Below are 17,292 nucleotides of genomic sequence, written 5' to 3' on the forward strand. Positions count from 1 at the left end.
GTGAGCTGAGAGAAGCCTTCGGAGCCTTGATGACTAAGTGTCATGTGGTGTCCGGGATGGGATCCCGGAACTGAAAAAGGACGACAGTTAAAAACAGAGGCAGTCTGAAGAGGGTGTTTCAGTCAGTCATAATATTTCCGTACTGGTTTGTTAGTGGTGATAAATGTACCACACAAATATAGGATATTGCTAATAGGAGAAATTGAGCTGGGGATGTATTGGGACTCTCTCTATTGGCCTTGCAACTTTTCTGTTTATCTGAAACTGTTAGTCCTGGCCTCAGCTGTGTCCTCAATGCCTCCAGTATGCATAGATTGAAATACGAACCACCTGGACCTCAGAATGTACCCATGTTTGGAGATGGGTCTTTACAGATAAGATTAAGTTAAAATGAGGCCACTAGGGTGAAGCCTTCACCCACCATGCCTGGTGTCCTTAAAGCATGGAAGAGACCGCAGGAGTGCGTGTGTATGAGGGCTTGACCCTTTGAGGAGGCAGTAAGCAGGAGGGCTGCCTTGGAAGAACCCAGCCCTGCTAGCACCTCGATCTGCCTGCAGAAGTGTGGGAAGTCAATGACTGCTGGGCCGCCTGGTCTCTGTGGTATTTCATTATAGCAGTTCTAGCAAATGAAGACACTCTTCTAAAATAAAATATTGTTTTAAAACCCCAACACTACACTAGGCTAATCCTCTGCCTGCGGCGCCGGCATCCCGGCCTCTAGTCCCGGTTGGGGCACCAGTTCTGTCCCAGTTGCTCCTCTTGCAATCCAGCTCTTTGCTGTGGCCCGGGAGTGCAGTGGAGGATGACCCAAGTCCTTGGGCCCTGCACCCCATGGGAGACCAGGAGAAGCACCTGGTTCCTGGCTTCAGATCGGTGCAGTGTGCTGGCCATAGCAACCATTGAGGGGTGAACCAACGGAAAGGAAGACCTTTCTCTCTCTGTCTTTCTCACTGTCTATCTCTGCCTGTCCAATAACAACAACAACAACGACCCAACACTGGCCTTCTTTCCGTTCCCAGCCCAGGACTTTTGCCTGAAGCCCTTCTTGTCATCCAAGTTTCAACTCAAGAGCAACCACAGAGGGGCCTTCCCTGACCATGCTGTCCTGTTTTGTGTCTCTGCACGGGGCCAACCACCAAGGGGTATTCTTCTCATTAGTGTATTCATGTATTGCCTGTCTTCCTGCAGCAGAAGATGGATTTCTCACTGGAGGAGCCTCAGCTGTCTTGTCTGCTGCTGATTCCCTGGCATCAAATGCCAGGCTTAGCGCTGACTACTCGGTAGACACTAGGTGACTTTGTTCAACAAAGACTGAGTCCACCTGCAGCCTGGGAATCTTAATTTGGGCCACTTCATTCACTTCTGTTATTAGGCTGAAAGAACCTCTATCCCTCTTCCTCAATTACTGGGATCGGAGGGTGAGCAGACGAGCAACCAGGTAGCCCACAGTGTTGTTAGATCTTTGGTGTGTTCACCACTCTCAGGAAAGTCTAAAGTAGGAGTGGAGGCTGGGGGAGCTGACTTGGCCAGACGCCTTCAGTAAGCCTCTGAGAATGAAATTCATCAAAATAAGGCTGAGGTAACTGCTAGAGGAGGTGTGTGTGCATGTGGGTGATGTGGGAAACACCTGTCTCAAGGAGCAGGGAGGTGAGGCTCTGAGTCTCGAGGGGGTCACAGTCATTTTAGGGTGGGCAGAGCAGAGGCCAGAGGGCTCTGGAGCTGGTGAAGGGTCTCAGAAACCAGGCGCCAGCTCTAGGACAAAGAGACTGGTATAAACAAGGTCTCCAGACAGCTCACTGGGAGTCAGGGCTGGCCTACACTTCCGAGGCTACTGAGTCAGTTGGAGGAGGGGCACATGCCAGCAGCCCCCTGGTGAGCCAGCCAAACAGACAGTAGGAACATCAGGGGAGCCCACAGTTCAATGCTGAGTCAGACCCTGAGGCTCTGCCCATACCCACCAGGCCCCACTTCCTAATGGTGGCTGTCCCCAGAGAACGGCTCTCTTAGTTTCATGCCACTGTAACAAAATACCCAAGGCTGGGTAATTTACAAGGAACAAAGAATTATTTTCTCGCAGTTCCAGAGGCTGGGTAGTCCAGGACAAAGATACCAGCAGATCTGGCCTCTGGAGAGGGCCGCCATCTGGGTCCAAGATGGCGCCGTGGGGCCATCTCCTCTGAAGGGAGGGAACACTGTGTCCTCGAGGGGCAGAAAGCAGAGCAGCCAGCTGCTGTGGGAAGCCTCCTGTATGAGGTCTTTGGTCCCATTCACGAGGGAGAAGCCCTCAATGCCTCATGACCTCTGAAAACCTCCCCTCTTAATGCCATTGTGTTGGTAGTAGCTGGATTTTGGAGGGGGGTGCATTCCAGTGATGACATCCCCGGATGTTAGTGGCTGGGCCTGGATGGCACCAAGGTTGCAGCTAGAAAACGCCACTGTGGACTCAGCAAATGGTGGCACACAAGGAGGTGGGAGGCAGTGGTCTCCACAGAGTGATGGATTGGTGGGCTCTGGCTCCAGGCACAAGCATGTGAGAAGGCTAGGTTTAAATGAACCCCAGGACAAAAGAGTTAAGGATGGAGCTCTGAGCAAGGCCAATGCAGGTTCATTTACAGCATGTTGAAGAACAAGGCAGCTTAGACGAAAATGTTTTAAAATTTTTATTTACAGGCTCTGAGGTCTTAAGTCATTCAAGTCCATAGTTCCCTTGCCTTTGAAAATGGAAATAAAAACCCCTTTCTTGCAGGGTTGTTGAAAAGCTCATGGATAATGCAGGAGGAATGTGTGACACAGAGCCAGACACACACAAGATGCTAAATAGACAGTGGCTGATAATGCAATTTACCAGCCCCACCTGGGAAGCGCTGTTGCTTTTGTTCCTGTCGGGTTCTCTCAAAGAAACGCGTCATAACGCCCTTTGAAAGTGCAAGAGGGATGTTCCTCGTTTCAGAGCCATCTGGAAATGGAGAAGTAGCAGGACTGCTTCCTGATCTGCAGCAGGGTCTGCTGGGGGCAACCGGGAAGGAGCAGGATGACTTCCAGGGTCCCTGGAGGGATGCTGGCCCTGGGAGGCCCAAGGGGAGCCACTGAGGCAGATCAGAAACAGAGGGCCAGGAAGAGGCCCTAGGTTCTTCGACAATGCACCTGCACCTAGAAAGCAGCCACTGGAAAGAGAGAATGTCACAAACGCCCAGCACACTTGGGTGCCCTCTTCTTCTTCTGATGTGTCTGGTGTTGGGAGTCATGGGAGGCTTTCGGGGATGTGGTGAGAGTGTGACTGTCCCTTGACAAGGAGGAGAAAGAGCAGAGAGGCTATCCTATTCTACTTGTTTTGAAAATGTTTCTGGGCTGGCGCTGTGGCTTAGTGGGTAAAAGTCTCCGCCTGCAAAGTCAGGATCCCATATGGGTGCCGGTTTGAGTCCCGGCTGCTCTACTTCCAATCCAGCTCTCTGCTATGGCCTAGGAAAGCAGTGGAACTTGGGCCCTTACACCTGCGTGGGAGACCCAGAGGAAGCTCCTGGCTCCTGGCTTCAGATCGGTGCAGCTCTGGCTATTGTGGCCATCTGGGGAGTGAACCAAAGGATGGAAGACCTCTCTCTCTGTGTCTCTGTAATTCTGCCTTTCAAATGAATAAATAAATCTGGGAAAAAAAGTTTTTAGAGTTTCATTTTTGTTGAGTTTCACTTTAAGAGAGAAGTGGGTGGCACTAGCGACACCCTTGCCGCCTGTTGAGGTTGTCCTGCACTCTATCTGGCCTCCTTGAGAGAGGCCTTGGGATAGGTCTGCAGTTGGGCAGGATGCTGGGTCTTGCTCTGCTTGGGAGGCCACCACTTCCAAGGTGAGGCGTCAGGTGTGGCAAGCGACGCCCTAGCCCCTCGTTTCCTTGAGGGGGATAGGTGCAAGGATTTCTTTGGGACCTTCCTGGGCTCCACCCTTTGCATCTGCTTCTGATTTGAGTGGCAGGAGCACAGACCTGCGTTCTAGTTCCGGCTCTGAAACTGACCAGCAGTGGGCCTGGGAGCAAGCCTGCAGCCCCCAGTCTGCCCAGCTCCCCTGGCTGTCAGGGAGATGAGACGGGGTGTCCCGATCACCTCCGCAGGCACTTTCAGCTTTGGTGTGCCCTGATTCCGTGATAAATTTCCCTGAATTTCTGCACAGGAATAGAAAAGAGTAAAGACCATCTTTGTAATGTTTATTCTAGAGATTTAATCTAAATGTTCCTAAGTGGCATTACAATAAGGGCAGAGTGTTCCAAAGCAGGGTCTGACTGCATTTGCACGCAATGCAATTTGTAGGGTTCTACTCCTCTATCTCTGGGCCTTCTGTGAAGGACACACTTGGACTAAAAAGGTTATTTACTTTATCATCATTTAGGGATCTCTATCAGAGATGATTTAGTGTGGTTTCTCATCCTCGGTGCTGTTGACATTTTAAACTAGGTAATTCCGTGCTGTAGGGGCTCTCTGTGTATTGCAGGATGTTTAGCCGCATTCCTGTTGTCATAGTCCATTTGGGCTGCCATCATAAAATACCATAAAGCAGGTGGCTCGCAAACAACAGGAATTTATTTCTCACGGCTCCGGAGGTTGAGAAGTCCAAGATCAAGATCAAGATCAAGATTCAGTGACCGGAGAGGGCCAGCTTCCTTCGTGGATGGATGTCTTCTTACTATAGCTTCGCATGGCACTGGGGCTCCTGAGGTGGACACTAATCCCAAAACAAGGTCCCACCTCCTATTATCATCACATTGTTGATTAGGTTTCAATATATAGCTTTTGTGGGGCTGTAGCCGTTCAGGCCTTAGCACCTGGCTTCTGCCTACTGGATGCGCGTAGCACCCCATTTTACTCCCACAGTTACGACAACTAAAATAGCTCCAGACATTACTAAGTGAGCTCTGGGGGACAAAACCAATCCTCGTTGAGAACTGCTGATTTAGAGCTGATTGAGGGTGTAGATTTAAACAGCAGAAGAATATAGAAGCAAACTTAATTAAGCAAATGTCTCTGGAAAAGATACTAGATTAAAAAAATAGTAAAATGTGAATTTTCAGAATATAAGACTTTTTTAAAGCTCATTTCTCACATACGTACCATCCACACACAGCTTCTCAACCTGAGATTTCTTTAAATTACCAAGAAAGGGGGATGTTTACCATTTTTCCCACTGAAGATAACACATTCGATTCCAAATAATATTGGGCGACCAGATGTTAGTGTAACATGTTTTCATAATTTCTTAAGCAATGCATGAATAAGTTTTTATCCTCATACATATTACTATTTTCTTACTGTGTCTCGAATGAAGTCTTTTATAAAAGAAATTTATTTGTTGGAGAGACATACAATCAGACAGAGAAGCCATCCTCTGGTCACTCCTTAAGTGCCTGCAATGGCCAGGGCAGTTCCAGGCCAAAGGTAGCAGCTAGGCAGTGAATTGAGGCCTCCCATGTGGTGGCAGAGACCCAACTACTTGAGCCATCACCGCTGCCTCCCAGGGTCTACGTTGGCAGGGTGCTGGAATCAGGAGCTAGAGCTGAGAATCAAACCAAGGTACTCCGATGTGGACCGAGAGCATACTGACAGGTGTCTTCCCCGACTCCCACCCCTCTAGTCAGCTCTTCCCATCTGCACAGATTTGTAAAGACTGTGGAACATCCCTTCTTTCTTTCTTCATTTCCGGTATGTTTATTAAAGCAAGTCTCATATCAAAGAGACTTCTTGTCATCTGCATTGATAACTATTTGGGGCAAGGAGAAAATATAATGAAAACAAGAGGAAGAACTCAAGAAAAAAACAGAGTCTGTCTTCCCTGTGTTCTATGGTGCGTCCATGAGAGCTGATAGAGACCAACTGTTGCAATGTGTGTGGGGCTTTGCCTGCCCATTCAGGCTTCAGTTGCCTTAAAAGGACTGTATGGCGAACCATACATTTTCCTCTTCCTCCTTGTCAAAAAATTTCCTTGAAGCCATTCTCAGAAACATAAGCAGAGAGAAAACAGCAATCAGTGATGTTTAAAAACAACTGAAGTTAGATGTGACCTGTTTGTCCATGAAACTGCATCACTTTATTTTCAATACCTGTTCAGGTTTCCATTGCCCCCGAACATTCTCCAGCTCCCATGGCAAATCTCTCTCCTGTAATCCAGACCTGGATATTGAATTAGTTAACAGCCCCTTTTTGGTGTTACTTCTCCAGGTGGTCTCTCTCTGTCAGCTCTTTATCCCTTGCCATTCCTTCCCTTTCATTCAAGCTTTTATAACCTCATACCCCGAAGCCTCCATGCTCTCTGCTTGTGGTAAAACCCATGGACTTAATTGACCTCACACCTTTCTCATTCTATTCCTGTATTCATTCACAGGCCACATAGTTCCTGGGCCTCTGATCTGTGCCAGGCTCTGTTCTTGCTTCTGGAGATAGAGCAGTGAGTAAAGCAACCAACCCACCTGCCCTCATGGCATTTACATCCCATCTGCGGGGGACATTTTATAAGATAAATAAGTCACATAGCATGGTAGAATATGGTAGACACTTTGGGGAAAGTGAGGCAGAGAAGGGAGACAGGGAGGTGTGGATGGGAGCCCGTGTATCTCTGTGGAAAGGGTGGGCTACCATCTTAAATAAGGAAATAGGTAAGATTCCCGGAGGCAGCAACATTGAGCAAATACCTCATGAAGGGGTAGGCAAATGTGGAGACCCCTGGGGACCCCTTTGGCAGGGGTAAAGCATGTGTTAGGAGGTGTCTGGTGTTTGAGGCATGGCAATGGGGGCTGATGTGGGAGAGAAGTAGGCAATAAGGTAAGAGAGTTCAGGAGCACGGGAGGAGCGGGTGAGCCTGTGGCTCCTTGCAATGACTGTGGCCTTGATCTGAGAGAGCCGGGAGACCCCTTGCTGGTTCTGAGAAGACAGTGGTGTGATGTGACTTACAGGTTAATAATAAGATCATGTCAGCAAGTCATCACATCATTTCTGCCATCATAACCTGCCCCCTTGACAACATATAATCTCTTTGTCCACAGAGACAAACGCGAACTCCTTGTGTTCCCTGCCTCTACTCAAATAGAACATTTCCAGTCACCTTGCTGGAGCCCTCGGCGCTCTCAGTAAGGAGTGATCCCTGCTGTCCTCGGATGAGCATCCTTTGGCTTTTCCAGAAAACGTGTGCCGCCCCGGAACTGGTCTCTCTCTGCTCTGACCTCCTATTGCATGAATTACAGTGTGCATTTGGACTTGACCGTACAGTGCCTTGCTTTCCTTTCCAAGCAGGTATCATATCAGAAGCTTTATAGAATTAGAGACCTGGAAGGCTGTCGGGAATCTTCTGGTTCTTTGGTTTTACAAATGAGGACACCACGGTCCAGCAGAGTTTAGGACATTGCCAGCTCTGTTCAGCTTGTTGTTTAAAGTGCACTTTGCCCTACTCAGTGAAATGACAAGTGCATTAAGGGATGATACCATGCCTGTACGTCTCCAAAGTTTCCTATAGTAGTAGCTAAAATGGCGCTTAAATAACAGATGCTTAGTAAGTTGTCTTAAATGTAAAAATAAATTGGGCTTTTTGTTGGTTGGGTTTTTTGTTGTTGTTGTTGTTGTTTGTTGTTGTTGTTGTTGTTTTTGACAGGCAACGGACAGTGAGAGAGAGAGACAGAGAGAAAGGTCTTCCTTTGCCGTTGGTTCACCCTCCTATGGCCGCCGTGGCCGGCGCGCCGCGCTGATCCAATGGCAAGAGCCAGGTACTTATCCTGGTCTCACATGGGGTGCAGGGCCCAAGGACTTGGGCCATCCTCCACTGCACTCCTTGGCCACAGCAGAGAGCTGGACTGGAAGAGGGGCAACAGGGACAGAATCCGGCGCCCCGACCGGGACTAGAACCCGGTGTGCCGGCACCACAAGGTGGAGGATTAGCCTAGTGAGCCGCGGCGCCGGCTTGATTTGTTTTTAAAAGAACATCACAGGCCCTTAATTCATGAACCACATCTCAAATTCACAGATACACCAGTTGCCAAGTGCCATGGAAAATACCTGTACGTGATTCAGGTGTCGACTTTAGAGATTTGTTTGTGACTGCGGTTAGATGGGCAGATGAAAATGTTTGCCTTTCTTGAAGGTTTTGTTCTGATGAAATGGTAAAAGGATAACTGCATCATCTCTGAAAGCTTTATCAAAGCCGTTAAGATGGAAAACAAATGGTTTTTCCCATTCTTTGTTGCACAAGGAAGTGATGATCACAACAGAATTCTGTCCTCTGGGCTTTTTCTTCGGAAAGTTGGACGTTTTGGTCACAGGTGTGAAGTTGTGATGTTCACAGGTGTTGATGACCTTATCAGGACTGCTGCGGGGGACCTGGTTCATGCTTTGGCCCCAGAAGTGTCCTGACTGGGATCTGACTTGGAAATACAGATCCGAATAGAAGTGAAGCTGGGGCTTTGTTCCGGTAATAATTGCTCAATAAAATGAAGTGGCTTCCAAGAATCCGTGGTCCAAAAGCATAGATTTGATACACTTAACCTTTACAATTTAGACCCATTCAAACAAGTCAATAATTTCCAGTGTTTTTAATCTTTGCCAGTCAATTCAGCACTGTTTTAAATGTGGCTTATATATGATCAAAACAACTGGCTGAAGTAGGATAAGTAAATTCTGTGTGCCATGGTTGTTCACACGCTGCCGCAGAGTCAAGCTCCGGAGATTTGAAATGACTTGGAGGAATCCTGCTGGTTTTGGAGAACTCTTTTAAAAATCCACTATTAGTGACCCATGGTTTGGCCTTATGTCTGGGTCAATGAACTTAGTCGACTAGAGCATGATTACAGTAATGCTACGAAGAAGGATGAAATACCTGAATGAGCCAAGTAGCTTGATTTATGTCTACACGCTAGACTCCTACTCCAGGCAGGCATCTGACAGATGAATATCAGTGCTCACCAATCTGGGATAAAATTTAAATGGCTCAATGACCTCATCAGAGACACAGTCTTACCAAAAAGGAGCCCAGAGAGTATACAGCTAGTGTGTTCATCTGAAAGATAAAATGAAGGATCTGTTCATTTGGGTGGCTTTTTAGGTAAAGGATTCTCTGTTGTATTTTGTTATATGTTTATGCATATCCAAGGGTGCTTCAAAAAGTTCATGAAAAATGGAATTAAAAGGTCAATTTATGCTGGTGCAAAACCTTTTTGAAATCCATGGGTGATTTTCTTTTCTGTAACATGCATTCTTCATGAAATGACTCCTTATATGTATGGATTTCAAGCTTTTTTGTATCTAAATAAACTTCCTTTTCAATTCCATTTTCCACAAGTGTTTTGAAGCACCCTTATGTATACATTGTTCTCCAAATACTCTAAATGAGTATTGTTCCTTTAGAGATGTCAAACGCTTCATATATTTATTTTCATTTTTAGAACCTGGACAATTTCTCTTTGGAAATTTTCTCTAGAGCTCACACTTTAAGAAAAAAAATTTTCAATTGAGATATCATTTATATAAAATCACTAATTTTCAGTGTATACTTATGTGAATTTAAATTAACATGTATTTATGTAACCTCCACCATAATTATAGTAAAAAATTTTCCATCTTGCCAAAAAGTGCCCTTATTTTAGCACACTTTTTACTGTTATTTTTATTTGGTGACAGCTCTTTTAGTGGATTAGTGGATTTGCTCTTTGTGAAAAGGAAAAAAATTGAAGTTAAAATTAAAAAAGTAAGTAAAGTGTAAGGATCCCTGTCTGGTGGCTAAGGTGGTTGGTGATCACACAGAGTGATAGGACTTTGCATTAAAAACAAAATATTGACTATCAAATCATGGAATCTGGTTTCTGATGAGGCTTATAAACTGGATCTGATGGTCATTTCAAAGATGACTTCCAGAAGCATTTTGAGCAACGGATCGGACAGACTTTTGCAATATACCTCAGTCTTATCGCTCAGTGTAGGAGAAGGGCAGCTTTTATTTGGTTCCTTAATAAATACTTGATATTTTCAGATTGGACATTTTGTTTATTTAAGACAGCCCCAAAAATCTGAGATAGAAAGCTGTTTGTAGTTTAGCCAAGCCACAAGTTGGAATCTTGTGTTTACAACCTGGAGTAGGTTACAAGGTTAAGGAGGTTAACTAATGAGTGAGCCAAGCCCACCAATGACCATCCCAACCTCAAAGAGTTATTATGAAGGCCCACTTCAAGTCTACATGAGGTCACTTCCAATGTGATAAAAACATGGTGTCTTCATGAGAAATGGATCCCCAAAGAAAGTCCAGTGCTGCTATGGGACATGGAAGTGAAGAAGATTGAGAAAGTATTTCTTCTTTACTGAAAAAGTTGATTGAGCAGGTTAAAGGGTGGTGAGGTAATGGTCATGAAGGAATTCACCATATGGACATAAAAAATTTTTATTTCAAAGAAAAATTTGACTCATGCAAAATCATTCTTTCAGAGAGAAATAAATTATTAGGGACTGAAAAGATCCCTTACATGTTCAGTCTGTTTGTGTGAAGCATAGGAAACAGGTATGCTATTGTGTCTCTGAGTTTGAGGAGTCATGAATATTAAGGTTTATTCTGTAAATTCTGTTGTGTTAGTTTAGATACCCACATTATTAAATATAGTTATACCTGGTGAGGATCTAAGACTATGTGGAAAGTTGACATTTGAAGTAGAATCTATTGAGCTGGAGATAAGAGAACCCTTTGGAAACTTTGAGTGATTCTGTTTGCTGTCAGCAGCGTGGTAGTTGGGTGGAGGGAGGCCGGGGAGAGTTGTGGTCTGCAAGTGCTGTTTCGGAGGCTCAGAGAACGCAGTGGGAAAATGTTAGTAACCAGGAAAGATAACTCAGAGGCTTTGGGAGCTGCTGATTGTACTTTCTAAGAATTACAAAGGAAAACTTAGATATGAAAAGATGACAAAACTAACCTCAAGGTTCTTAGAATGAAGATATGAGGATACTTCAGAAAGTTTGTTGAAAAATGAAATTAAAAGATAAAGGGCATTTTCCAGGGACTTTTTGAAGACCCTTAGTACACATCATATTCTGAGGCCTCCTTAGCATGAGTATGACAGTTTTTAGTTAATAGTACGAATGTGAAATTCAGAATTTTGGTTTATCTGTGACCATGGGAAATTCTGTGTCCTTCTCTGGAAATCGACAGTGATAGAGTAGAATAATTGGGATGTTTACTGGCTGTGGTGTGTTAGGTACTCTCCTAGGCCTCTGGAAACTGAAAATCCTAGGCCCATCTCATCAGGCGCTTCTAATAGTACACAGATAGACATGGAAGCTCAGTGGAAGTGGCTGAAATGAAGATACGTACCAGAAGCAATCAGAACCCAGGAGGATGAGCCCCTAAGCCTACCTCCAGCTACTCATGGACTCTGTGGATGAAGGATGCAAAGGCTGTGAAATCAGGTGACTTTCTTCACCGTCTGTCACCTAAACTGCTCGGGAACCCTCCCAGCCTGCCATCTGCAACCTCATTTCTTGACTCTCTGGTGCATTCTTTTTTTTTTTTTAACTTTTATTTAATGAATATAAATTTCCAAAGTACAGCTTATGGATTACAGTGGCTTCCTCCCCCATAACGTCCCTCCCACCCGTAACCCTCCCTTTTCCCGCTCCCTCTCCCCTTCCATTCACATCAAGATTCATTTTCAATTCTCTTTATATACAGAAGATCAGTTTAGCATAGTAAAGATTTCAACAGTTTGCACCCACATAGAAACACAAAGTGAAAAATACTGTTTGAGTACTAGTTATAGCATTAAATCACAATGTACAGCACATTAAGGACAGAGATCCTACATGAGGAGTATGTGCACAGTGACTCCTGTTGTTGACTTAACAAATTGACACTCTTGTTTATGGCATCAGTAATCACCCTAGGCTCTTCTCATGAGTTGCCAAGGCTATGGAAGCCTTTTGAGTTCACCGACTCTGATCATATTTAGACAAGGTCGTAGTCAGAGTGGAAGTTCTCTCCTCCCTTCAGAGAAAGGTACCTCCTTCTTTGATGACCTGTTCTTTCCACTGGGATCTCACTCGTGGAGATCTTTCATTTAGGTCATTTTTTTTGACAGAGTGTCTTGGCTTTCCAGCATGAAATACTCTCATGGGCTTTTCAGCCAGATCCAAATGCCTTAAGGGCTGATTCTGAAGCCAGAGTGCTATTTAAGACGTCTGCCATTCTATGAGTCTGCTGTGTATCTCGCTTCCCATGTTGGATCGTTCTCTCCCATTTTTATTCTATCAGTTAGTATTTGCAGACACTAGTCTTGTTTATGTGATCCCTTTGGCTCTTAGTCCTATCAGTGTGATCAATTGTGAACTGAAATTGATCACTTGGACTAGTGAGATGGCATTGGTACATGCCACCTTGATGGGATTGAATTGGAATCCCCTGGTATGTTTCTAACTCTACCGTTTGGGGCAAGTCAGCTTGAGCATGTCCCAAATTGTCTCTGGTGCATTCTTAAAGCCAGTGTTCCATTTTCCTCTTCAGACCCTGAGTGGATCGTCATTGCCTGCAGAGGAGTCCAGAGCTCTCACTATGAGTTTTAGCCACCACCTGGCACAGTCCTCCGCAGGGGGCGCTCTCTACTCTCCTTGTATGCTGCAAGTGTTTCCTACTGTCAGCTTTTGCTCTTATGTTTTTCTTATTCACCTGCTTCTCTATCAAAATCCAACGAATTTCATCCAAAGGCCAGCTCAAATGCTACCTCATCCACGGATCCTGCTCTGAGTCTCCCAATTGGATAGAATCACTGATGCTTTGCATTTCCTCAGTACTCATTTGCAGACAACATCTCTCACAACAGATGCACCCTGCTTTGATGCTGGATAGTGTTTGTATAGCTATGTTTTTCATTAGGTTCCTGGGAGACAGGGATTGTATTTTTCATAACCCATTGGCCTCATAGCCAATGCTTAATAGAAAAGTCCTCAGCAAGTGCTGCTGAGTAGTGCCTAAGGCCAGATGTTAGTGGTATATCAAGGCCTAAAAATCTGTTTACTTTTTATCAAGAGTTTAGGAATTCTGATATGCCACCTAGCATACATCCACTCCATCTGTTGCTCACCTTGAAATACTTCTCTGTGAGTCACTGGTGCAGAATGGCCGGTGTTGTCATGGCTCCCAACTTTTATGGTGGCATCAAGGTTGAAATACGAGTCAGGGGCTGGATGTGTTTATGTAGAGCACGTTGTCCCATTGACAGTGGGTCCTATGAATATTTTAAGGGGAGTCTGGAAGCGGTTACCGAAGAGAGAGGTTAAGTTGAAATGAAAGAAGTGAAGACTAAGGAATATTAACATAAAATCTGTATTGTGAATTCTTTTATATAAATGTGCTAGTGTTGTCAGGAGAAGTGGTGTCAGGAAGCATTTCGAGTGTCTACTTTTAATACCCAAATGGAAAGTTGGTTGTAATTATGAAATGTGGAAATCCTTCCTGCTTGTAAATGTCCCTGACAAAGGGATGTACTAAAAGGAGATCCCGTGTGTGTGTGTATGTATGTGTGTGTGTGTATGTGTGTGTATGTGTGTGTGTATATGTGTGTGTGTGTGTGTGTGTGTGTGAATTTTCCCAAGTGTAATTTTCTGCTGGAAAAAAATGGGGAGAAGCAGAAGGGAGCAGGGGTAAAGTGAGGAATGATTTGCTCACATGTTAGTATTTTAAACCAATCTCTCTCCCTCCACGGTCTATCCACTTACCTACCTATACCTCTATGCTGTGTATTCATGGCTTGGGCCAACCCAGCATTATCTGGGATGCAGTCAGGAAACCTGGAAGGAGGAGAAGGCGCTGCAAATCATGCCACCCCTGCGCTCAGCCAACTCCTCTCTCAGGCCAGGGCCCCTGCTTGTCAGGTTCAGCGCTCACCTGAGGTCCCCAGTGGGTGCTCTGGCCTTCCTCTCACCCTGGTTCCTGGCAGCCGGCACTCTCGCCTCTGCTTCTCTTGCTACTGTTTTCTGTCTGGTCTGATTGACAGCTACTTGAACAGCAGGCGTGGCAGCATGCTGGTCTGCTCGTTTCCTGGGAAGGGGAAAATGCTGCTGGAGGGAATGAAGGGATGGACGGCCTCCTCTGTTCTCAACAAACCTTCACCAGGCAGGATTTGCTTTCTGGTCTTCTGACAGCAACCAAGGAACTTGCAGATGAAAGCATGTAAGGGTCATCTTTGCTTGGAGAAGTTCTCGCTGAAAAGCAGTAGTTAAGAGCCACGTTCTACAATGACATTTCAAGCTCCCTCTACCTCTCACCATGCTGGAGTCCTTGACCTCTATGAACCTTAGTTTTCACATCTGTAAAATGGGGGTAATAAAACATGACTAATAGGGAGTTTGCAAGGCTTAAGTTAATATAGATAACAGCACTTAGGGGAATGTGTGGCCCACAGTAAGCAACATATAAATATCAAGTTATTATTACTATTTTATTACCAGTTTTGCCTTTTTCAAAAATTCAGTTCATGGTTTTCAGAATGGACTTATCAAGGTGGATTGTAACATTATTATTATTATTATTATTATTATTTGAAAGGTGGAGAGACAGAAAGCGATCTATCTACTGGTTCACTTCCCAAATGTCCACATTAGCCAGGGTTTGGCCAGGCCAAAGCCAGGAGCTCAGAATGCCTTCTGAGATTCCCATGTAAGTAGCAGGAACCAAGTACTGGAGCCACTACTGCTGCTCCCCAGGGTACTTGTTAGCAGGAAGCTGGATCAGAAAACAGGAGGCCGGACTCAAACTAGGCACCACCATATGGGATGCATCTTCGTCGCTGCACCAAATGCCTGTGCCAGTAACATTCTTGACACTGGAGAAATGGAAGGACTGAGACAAGGCAGCAGGCTAATGGAGGTCAGATTGAATTCAGTGTTGTTTGTTCTAAAATGCATACAAAACCAGGATAGGCTTCAAACTATATGATATATAATTTTTGAGATTCATTTATTTATTTGAAAGGCAGAGTGACACATAGAGAGAGAAGAGCGAGAGACAGAGATCGTCCATTCACTGGTTCACTCCACAAACAGCCCCAAAGGCCAGAAATGTGCCAGGCCAAAACCAGAAGACAGGAACTTCATTCAGGTCTCTCCTGTGGATGGCAAGGGCCCAACCACTTGGGCCACCTTCGGCTGCTTGCTTAGGCATATCAGCAGGGAGCTGGATCTGGAGCTGAGCAGCCAGGATGCAAACTGGCACTCCAACATGGGATGCCAGCATTGCAGGCAGCTTATCCCACTGTGTCACAACACCAGCCCCCTCTGTGGATTCTTAAAGAAGGAAGGACATCCTAATGTGACTCAAAAGTCCTATGGAGCCTCGGGTGTGTGCCTGTGGGGTTGTCTGTTGGGAAAGGCAAGTTGGATTTAAAGACAAGAGTAGTAAGAAAACAATAAGGAGAGGGGTCAGAATGTAGCCCAGGACTGGCCCCAAGAGGCAAGGAGGCGCCCTTCCACTTTGCGCAGGTGTTTGCAAAAAGTCAACTCCAAATCCGTGCCAAGCGAGATCCAGTCCTGCAGACATTGCGATTTTGTAATTTGCTTGCATCTGTGTTTTGCTAAAAGCTTTCAGTTTAAGATGCCCTCAAGAACTCTTCAGGCCTGGCAGGAGGGGCTTGCTCTCTCTCTCTCTGTCTCGTTGTCTTATGTAGGTAGCCTCAGGACGGCACATCTCATTTGGGAAACTGCCAGGGAGAAGGAACAGAAAGTGTGTGTGTGTGTGTGTGTGTGTGTCCCTTAGAAAGAAACCCAACTTGATATTTTTTCCACATTATTTTCCAACACAAATACCCTTTAGGCTGCAGGAAAATGGGGTAAGATTGTACTTTAACATCAGCTTGATTCTCAATCCCTCTTCCTTCTCATGTTTCCCAGATGCTACCCACGGGGAGGCAGAAAGGTGAACTTGAGGAAGGGCTGTGCTTTGTGCAGCGCTCCTTACCTGCACCGAACACCTATGACTGCCCCTTCCCTGCTACTCCTCCTCCCCCACTTCTTAATCAGATTGAGGAACCCCCCAGTGACTGTGAAAAGCCCCGAAGGCCGTCGTTGCCACAGCTCAATAGGCTAATCCTCTGCCTTGCGGCGCCGGCACACCAGATTCTAGTCCCGGTCGGGGCACCGGATTCTGTCCCGGTTGCCCCTCTTCCAGTCCAGCTCTCTGCTGTGGCCCGGGAGTGCAGTGGAGGATGGCCCAAGTGCTTGGGCCCTGCACCCCATGGGAGACCAGGATAAGTACCTGGCTCCTGGCTTCGGATCAGTGCGGTGCGCTGGCCGCAGCACGCCGGCTGCAGCGGCCTTTGGGGGGTGAACCAACGGCAAAGGAAGACCTTTCTCTCTGTCTCTCTCTCTTTCACTGTCCACTCTGCCTGTAGAAAGAAAGAAAGAAAGAAAGAAAGAAAGAAAGAAAGAAAGAAAGAAAGAAAGAAAGAAAGAAAGAAAGAAAGAAAGAAAGAAAGAAAGGAAGGAAGGAAGGAAGGAAGGAAGGAAGGAAGGAAGGAAGGAAGGAAGGAAGGAGAGGGAGAGAGAGAGAAAGAAAGAGAGGGAGAGAGAGAGAGAGGAAGGAAGGAAGGAAGGAAGGAAGGAAGGAAGGAAGGAAGGAAAGAAGGAAGGGAGGAAGGGGGAGAGAGAGAGAGAGGAAGGAAGGAAGGAAGGAAGGAAGGAAGGAAGGAAGGAAGGAAGGAAAGAAGGAAGGGAGGAAGGGGGAGAGAGAGAGAGAGGAAGGAAGGAAGGAAGGAAAGAAGGAAGGAAGGAAGGAAGGAAGGAAGGAAGGAAGGAAGGAAGGAAGGAAGGAAGGAAGAAAAGCCCCGCAGAGGGCCGGTGCTGTGGCACAGCGTGTTAAGTTGTTGCCTGCAGCGCCGGCATCCCATATGGGCACTGGTTGGGTCCCAGTTGCTCCACTTCTGATCCAGCTCCTGGGAAAGCAGTGGAGGATGGCCCAAGTGCTTGGGTCCTTGTATCCACATAGGAGATGAGGAAGTGACACATAGGAGATGAGGAAGTGACTCCTGGCTTTGGGTAGGCCCAGATGGAAGCTCTCTCTCTCTCTCTGTAACTCTACCTTTCAAATAAATAAATATTTTAAAGAAAAGACTTCCCAGAGGAAAAAAAGGCCCTCTTTTCCACTGCTCCTATTTGTGTTTGTTTCTCCTGATAGTGAATATTAGGATTTGTTTGTTTTTCTTATTAATGTGAGCGTAATCAAGTATGTTCACAATTATTAAAAATGAGATGGATGTCAGTTGGTTTACTGGACTATATCTATACCTGTGTATATGCCTGTGTCCATATC

At 45.8% G+C, this 17,292-nt stretch overlaps 1 protein-coding gene across 1 annotated transcript in view; it reads left to right on the forward strand.

The window, feature by feature from the left end:
• Window positions 1–17,292, forward strand: part of MAML3 (mastermind like transcriptional coactivator 3) — a 477,422-nt gene that overhangs the window by 196,349 nt on the left and 263,781 nt on the right. The window lies entirely within an intron of this gene.

This window comes from Oryctolagus cuniculus, chromosome 8, assembly GCF_964237555.1.
Source record: "Oryctolagus cuniculus chromosome 8, mOryCun1.1, whole genome shotgun sequence".
NCBI lineage: Eukaryota > Metazoa > Chordata > Mammalia > Lagomorpha > Leporidae > Oryctolagus > Oryctolagus cuniculus.